Genomic DNA, 6,519 nt, shown 5'->3' with positions numbered 1-6,519 from the left:
TTGGTTCCATATCTTAGCTATGGTAAATAATGCTGCAATAAACATGGTTGTGCTAGTAGCTTTAGTATGGCCTTATTTGTGATCGTGCAAAAGTGGGATTGCTGGGTCATAGAGGAGCTCTATGTGTAGTCTCTTTTTTTATTGTAAAGATACTATACAGAGGGGTTACAGTTACATGAGTAAGGTAATGAGTACATTTGCTATTGAGAATTGTTACCTCTCCTTTGTTTTTCCCCACCATCCCTTCCCTCCCCACTTTCCCAACTCTTCCCTCCCCTTGCCCCCACCCTAAGTTGTAAAGTTCATTTTCAACATGGTGTCTTGTACATCTCATTGTTACAATGGTTCAACCTGTATCCTTGTTTCAGCATTTTGTTATTTACCAACTGTTTCTATAGCTAAGCTATACTATTACTAATAGCTATTGTAATAGCTAAGCTATTACAAACAAAAGAGGACCTGGACGTGGATCAAGTGGTAATAAGAAGCCTTGAGTTTAAATCCTAGTGCACGTGTGTGTGTGTGTGTGTGTGTGTGTGCGCACACACACACACACACATATGTAGTATTTTGAGGAACCTCCATACTGCTTTCCAAAGTGGTTGAACAAGTTTACACTCTCACCTTTTGGCCACATCCCCTCCAACATCTGTTGTTATTAGATTTCTTGATTATAGCCATTCTAACCAGGGTGGGGTGGAATCTCAATGTTGTTTTATGGCCAGAGATGTTGAGCATTTCTTCATGTGTCTATTGGCCATTCTTTTTTTGGGGGGGAGGGGGGGTCCAGTCGTGGGGCCTGAACTGTGAGCCTGGGCGCTGTTCCTCAGCTCTTCAGCTCAAGGCTAGTGCTCTACCACTTGAGCTATAGCGCCACTTACGGCTTTTTTCTTTTTGCTTATGTGGTGCTGAGGAATCGAACCCCGGGCCTCAGGCATGCAAGGCAAGCGCTCTACCACTGAGCCACCTTCCCAGCCCCCTATTGGCCATTCTTATTTTCTCTTCAGGGAAGTTTCTCTTTAAGTCTTTAGCCCACTTATTAATAGGGTGGTTGTTTTTTTCAGGATTTGTTTTGGAGGGATTTTAAGTTTTTGAGTTCTAAGTATATTTTAGATATGAGACTCTGGTCTGATCTTCTTCCAGTCTGAGGGCTTTCTATTGATCTTGCTAGCTATGTCCTTTGCCATGTAGAAGCTCTACAGTTTAAAGCAATCCCTTTTGTCCAACATGAAATTCTATGTTTCCGTTAGAAAGAATGACACCAGCCCATTTGTAAGAAAATGGAAAGATTTGGAAAAAATCCTATTAAGTGAAGTAAGCCAGACCCAAAGAAACATAGGTCCCATGGTTTGCCTTATTTGCAATAATTTGTATACTATAGGATAATCTTAGCATATAAGCAGAATAGCTCAATACATATGACTATATAGGAAGATGCTAAGTGAAATGAATTCCAAGACATGGACACAAGAAGTTTTTCTTTGTTGCTGTTGTTTTTAATGTACTATGTGCTTTTTTGTTTCTTTTGTATGTATACCCTATGGTATATATCCCCTGTTATCACTGTATTTGATTTTGGTACCCTGGTATTGTATAGATGTTTACTTGAACTAGGGAAGGGAGGATGGTGAGACAAAGAACCAATACAACAGCATTATTCACAAGACAATATGTTAGAAATGATCTTTACAACTTGGGGGTGGAAGAGTGGGGGGAGGAAAAGTAGGAAAAAAATGAGGGGAGGAGTAACAAGTTTGACAAGAAATGTACTTACTACCTTACTTATGTAAGGTAATCTGTACATTACCTTGACAATTAAAAAAAAGAAAAAATATGGAACCAACCCAGCTGCTCCTTAGAAAATGAATGGATTAAGAAAATGTGGTACAAATACACAATGGAATTCTATGTTCCCATCAGAAAGAATGATGCCATCCCATTCATAGGGAAATGGAAAGACTTAGAAAAAATCATCTCTTGTAAAGTAAGCCAGATACAAAGAAACATAGGTTTCATGGTTTCCCTCATTTGTAATAATTAGTATATGTCTAGGATAGTCCTCGCAGAGGATCACAATAGCTCAATAGCTATGTACATATGACCAAATAAAACACTACTCTGATATCTTGTCATTTCCTTATACTGTGGATTTTATGAAAGCTGTAAATCTCTTTCCAAAAACATCTGCACATACACATACAAGGCCCACCGGGTTTGGTTTCGGGTGACTATGGACCCGTGCACTTGAGCACCTTTGTGGACCTGAGCTAAATAAAGATGACACAGCTTATACTTATCTGCACTGGGACCATCTTCCCCCTATAGGAAGGGAATAGGTTGTTTCTAACTTTTATGCATCTTACTACAATATAGTTTCTCACTATTAGCTTCTCAGACAAATTCAAGGACTGTATGTGAGCAAGTCTACTTGTTTGAAGGTTTACATTATTATCTATAACATCAGTCTTGTTTGAAATATCAGGGGCATTTTGATCTCCTATTTGCTTTATTGTTTTATTCATTTCTTATGTGGTTTAGAACTCCAGGCTTGGAAAAAGTCAAATATTGGCCAGCCATGAGGGTGGGGGTAGGGCTTAGGAGGATATTTAAGTGCTAATAGTACCTTCAACTAAAGCCATCATGTACTTATGAATTTTCTCAAGAATTTACCTCTCATTTTCTTTCCTCTTTCTTTCTTAGTGAAAGAACTTGTTTTTTCCTTCCTGTGGTCTTTCTAGAACATAGCATTCTTTAATAAAGGTTTTCTGATCACGGAAGAACAGAGAGAATTCACTCCAGTTTGTCCATTTGACTCAAGAGTACAAAAGGACATATAATGTATTTTTATACTTATGGAGAGAAGAAAATAAAGATTTTCTGGGCTTGATCGAGCAAAATTTCTATAGGTGCTTTCAGATGCCCCAAAGGAAGCAGAAAAGGAGGATTTTACTATTATGAAGTTTATTAAACAAGAGAGGTACACAAACAATAAGGATATGCAATCAGAAATGAAGTCCAAATAGTAAGATGTATAGGAGAGCTACAAGGATAATTTCAAATTGAAATGAAGGTGTTGGTATGATTGGCTAGGGAAGAGAGGCTGAACATGCATTACTTCCGAGCAGCTATGAGTTCTATTACCATTCTTGGAGACGGATGTGTTGTGGAAGTAGATCAGGAGACTTGGCGTATCTCCTGCCTCTTGGAAACAAATAAATTTCTTTGTGCCCTAAGATTACTTAGCTTGAGCTTTGCCCTTTTGTCCAGTCTTAGATAATTTGATGGACTTTCTGTATAAATATGTACCTTGTTTATATTTTCTTTTATTCTTTCCCAAACTTTATATCTGTTATGACACAATCCCAGCAGGTATAAACTTAGTCCATAAACAACAAGAAACATTGCATTGGATATTTTCTTTAAATTAATGTAAAGCTGTTGCTGAGCCCTTATTCCACAGAGCTGTCTAGAAATTCAATATTGCTCCTCACTAAGGCTCTCTGAGAGTGCCTACTTCTGAATTGTGCAAGGGTTTTGAGTCTTTGGAGCCTGAGCATCAGGGAAAACCATCTGTTATTGGCTACCACCAGCCCTGTCCTTTCTCTTAACTACAGAGACACTTAGTGGGCTGGCCTGTATGCCAGACTATTTCTTGTGTGCTGAATTTTGGGTCTAGGAACTTGGGAGAGGGCTGAAGGATCACTGTGCTTAAAAGTGTGTTCTCTGGAGGTATCCTTCACAGCAACCCCTCCTAAGTCTTATCACTTCCCTGGGTACTTTCTGGAATATGTGTATATGTGTGTGTGTGCTCATGTGCGCTGCCAGCAGAACTTAAATGCCTTTCTTCCTATTCCTGTAAATATGTTTTTCCATGTTATAGACTTAGTTGTCCCTTCCAAATTCCTATTGAAATACCAGCACAGCAGACAGTGACTATATTTGACATTTTAAGAGAGAATGAAGATTGTATGAGGGAATGTTAGTGCAAGGTAGAAAGGAAAGGATTGGGTAATGAGAGTGAAGACTATACTACATGTATTTATTAAATGCTGTTTGAAAAAAGAGGAAGTGGAGGGAAAGCAGTTAAAGGGATACAATAGAGTGAACTTGCTCAAAGCACACTACACACATCTGTGGAATTGTTATAATGAGACCTACTTAACCTATTGATGTTTGCCAATAACAAATAAAAGAGACCAGGAGAGAGTGAGGGAAGGGGTGACATTGTTCCAAATGAGATGCTCTCATTACTGACTTATGTAACTGCAACCCCTCTGTGCATCACCTTTATAATAACAACAAAAAATTAAAAAAGAATAAAAGAGAGATAATGCAATTGAAATGAGATCATTAGGGTGGGCCTTCATTCAATGGGCCTGGTGTTCTTAAGTGAAGGGGAGATTAGAAAACAGAGCAGACATGCACACATAGCGATGACTATGCCAACACTCAATGAGATACCCATTATCTGCAAGCCAACCCTATCAATGCCTTGATCTCACATGGTAAGCTCAAAACTGAAATATCAGACTTGGATGTCTAAGGCATCTAGGCTGTGGTGATCTGTTTTGGAAACTCATAGCAAATGCATATATTGGGTACCCTTTGGTTGGGTTGATAAGCTTAGGATTTGACAAAAGGAGAAAGAAGCATTGGTCTTAAGCAACTTCTATTCTCTCACCTTTCTTGCAGAAAGAAGACAGCAAGCACAGTACTCTTTGGAAGGGAGCAGGCCGGGGGCCAGGGGAGGAGGGAAATGTGCTGTGAGAACTCAGGCCAAATGGTGTCTTGGTAAATTTTCCTTCCATAGTCTAGCTTCTGTTTTCACACTTTCCTTTGTCTTTTTGTTTCCCTCCCTTTTTGACAGGGCAGGTTTCTTGCTGTATATGTTCCTCTATCTTCACGTCATGGGGCTTCCTCTTCCTGGGGCTCAATTCTCGATACAGTTGAACCTGCAGATCTATGGATTTGAGGATTCCACCAATAATGGACTGGAAATGTAGGTAGTCCTCTGATGTTGCATCTGTTTGGACAGGAACAGGCTTCTATCTTGTCATCCTTCTTGAAATATAGCAACTATTCAGATAGCATTAATTGTATTAGGTCATTTGTACTAGGTACAGATAGGTACTCTAGAGAATTTAAACTATATGAAAGTATTTGGATAGTTTATATGAAAATGCTGAACCATTTTACATCACATACTAAGCATGTGTAGATTTGGGTATCGATTCATGAGGCCCTTGGATTCTGGAACAAATCACCTGTGAAATATGCAAAGGAAACTGTATAATGCTCCTCAAACTTATTCATATTGGAAGGATTGGAAGATTAGAAAACAATGACATAGTCAGATTAAAAAACAGAACTGTGGCCAGGTGCTGGTGGCTAGCGCCTCCCATCCTAGTTACTCCAGAGGTTGAGATCTGAGGACTGCAGTTCAAAGCCAGCAGGGGAAAATAAATCAGTGAGACTTTTATCTTCAAATAACCACCAACAAGCCAGAAGTGGAGCTATGGCTCCAGTGGCAGAATGCTAGCCTTGAGCCAAAGAAGCTCAGGGACAGTACCAGGCCCTGAGTTGAAATCCTGCAACACACACACACACACACACACACACACACACACACACACACACACACACACAGAGTGAGAGAGAGAGAGAGAGAGAGAGAGAGAGAGAACCATGTGTTCAGGTTCTCACCTGTAATCCCAGCTGCCCAGCTGCAAGGAAAGCAGAGATAGGAGGATTAAGAGATTGAAGCCAGTTGGGGCCAAGTTAGAGAGACCCCAGCTCCCAAACAGAATATGAACAAAACGGCTGGGAGTGTGACTCTAGGCTTCTGCTCCCTTTTGTGTCCCAAGAGGTAACTGAGATTTTAGAGGACTTCTGAATAATGGTTAAAGATTATTTCACAGAAATATCTTCAATAACATTTATTGTGGCACTGGCCAAACTATTAACCAAGTGAGCCAAGTGATTGTTGAGCCCAGTTTCCACATTCATATTATAAGTCCATTGAAAAAGGCAGGATTTCCAAGCATTTTTTTTTTTTTAGCCTCCGTATGATTTTGGTAACTCTATTACTGCCGTTGGAAAAAATTGTCGAATGGTATTAAAATGTACAGCTACTGATAAACTGTGACCAGTTCTTGGCTCGTTGCAAGACCTGGGAATATTAAGATGTCATTAAATATTTTATCTCGCTTCCTTCATGCCATGACTTTAATGCTGTGTTCAAAGATCATTACTCAGTAAAGCTGGCAAGACTCCTCTCCTTTGAAGACATTCTTTATGAGAGCATGTAATATTCATTAAAACTCTCGGTTGCCTGTCCTTATGTACTCCCCCCTCAAGAAGAGATTTATATAGGACAAATTATTTTAGGTAAGATGTACATATCATAGAATGAGGTAAGCAAAAATACTCCAGACTTTCCACTGTTTTCTTTTTTCAAAAAATTCTTTCTTGAACATGATCTGTGTTTCCAATTCAATTTATCAATCTATGAACCCATTG

The sequence above is a fragment of the Dipodomys ordii genome, unplaced genomic scaffold (genome assembly GCF_000151885.1).
Source record: "Dipodomys ordii isolate 6190 unplaced genomic scaffold, Dord_2.0 Scaffold25, whole genome shotgun sequence".
Taxonomy (NCBI): Eukaryota; Metazoa; Chordata; class Mammalia; order Rodentia; family Heteromyidae; genus Dipodomys; species Dipodomys ordii.
This window is presented reverse-complemented; position numbering follows the sequence as displayed.